The sequence below is a fragment of the Capsicum annuum genome, chromosome 7 (genome assembly GCF_002878395.1).
Source record: "Capsicum annuum cultivar UCD-10X-F1 chromosome 7, UCD10Xv1.1, whole genome shotgun sequence".
In the NCBI taxonomy this organism is placed as follows: domain Eukaryota; kingdom Viridiplantae; phylum Streptophyta; class Magnoliopsida; order Solanales; family Solanaceae; genus Capsicum; species Capsicum annuum.
Window position 1 is genome coordinate 91,454,797 of NC_061117.1, and position 1,960 is coordinate 91,456,756.

Sequence of the window (1,960 nt, forward strand, 5' to 3'; positions counted from 1 at the left end):
TACTTAATAGGTCTTAGGGCGTCGTGTTGTTACTCTTTACTTTGACCTCAGTTCACTATCACTGGTTAGGATCAAGTGATTAGATGAAACACAGAGACAAAAAAGTAGAGGTAGAAATCCAAAATCACTATCTTAACTTCTTTTCCCAATCGTAAACTCCTTATTAGGGATGGATACAAATACATGCTATCCCAAGCTTCTGCAGCTACTTGAGATGAATTATTGTGAAAAAGATTAAGATACATGTATAAAACCTAGAACAGATGAGTGTCACACTTCCTTATTGTAGCTAATCCACCAAGGTCCCCACAACCCCAGTCAAGGAGATTAGCCGCTCATGTTTGTGTAAGAAAACATAATCATCGATGAAGAACACATATATTTCATTGTACAAGAATAAAATGAATAAACTACAAAGTCTTGAATTGAATAAGAACCTAAAATCTCAAGAATAAGTGTAAAAGTATGTAAAGTATTGAAATAAAGTGTAAGAAAGCTTAATAGTGCATAACCTAGTGAAAGATAAACCCAAGGGTATTTATAGTATCTCAAAATAACATAGAAATCCTAACAAAAATAGGAAAGGTAAAGTTATGTTGGCACTTGGTATGACTCAGTCTTTAACTCATACCAATATCATACGAGTCATACCAGTGCTTCTCATATCTATTCTTGTGCCTGATCTCCCAAATCTTTAACTTTTTATTCAACATATGACTTCTTCATACGAGGCGTACATGCATATACGACTCATGTCCTTGACTGATATCCACCTGGGACTTATATTTTTCCAAGTTTTGGACACTAGTTTGTGTACGAATTCCCTATATGAGTAATACTTAAACTTCTGACTTGTATCATAGCTTATAACTTGGATGCTTGAGTCATATCTTCCTTATACTTGTCTTTTTAGATTGGATTTTGGTTTTTCTATGCATATGATTCAGCATATAGGTCGTATCTAATGTTTATGACTCAAGAGCTGACTTGTACCCTGATCAGAATTGGTCCTTTTTAGGTCTTTTTCTTTCTTTTTCATCCTAATACTATGTAGACCTATTTTACCTTTATTTTACACTAAAGTCTATCATAGCCAACAAAATGTCCTAAGTTCACGCTTAAATTTGTAGTTTTAAGCATCGAAAGTGCCATTTTACCACTAGAGATCACTAACACGCTAATATGTGTATAAGTCTACGAGAGCTAACACAGGTCTTGGCTTAAGGTGAGTTGAAGGGCCCACTTTTAATCCCCAAAATCTATATTTGGACAATTTCCACCTCAGACTAGGCTAAGGTATCAACATCCACTTCTAGATGATAAACAAGTAATGATTAGTCCTAAGATGGCAATTCCTTCTAGAATATGTGCAACTAAGTCAATTCCAACCAAAGTTACGGTTCTAAGATAACCTAAATAGTCCAAATAAGACAAACCATACTAATCATGCTTCCAATGTCTAAATTCCATCCTATATCTAGAATATCTCATAATTATGCTACTAATTAGCTCTATCTATAAAGAAGGTAATAGGATTATAAAAGTATGATAAGTTTTTCAACTTAAGGGTCAAATATCCTTTTAGCCCCCAAACTCATAAGTTAGGCTAAGCCAAAGTGCTCTACTACAATCACATACTAACACCCCTATCTAACATACAACATTTTTCAAACATCATCTTAAGAAGAAGAGTAGTCAGAAGCCTACCTCGAGGCTGAATCGCAACCATTAAATTTTGCATAAATTGTCTGTCTTCACTCCATGATCCCAAAAGGTTGTCACACTATCAAAATCATAATCTACATAATATTAGGAGTCAAATGAGAACCATATTTCTATATAAATGGTTGAGTCAAATTTTGAATTAAGAATGAGCCCGCGGGAACCACAAAAGTAATTCAAAATTGAACCCGCCACAAGGTCCCTCCAAGGATAAGGAAGTAGTACTCAAAAGTAGAGT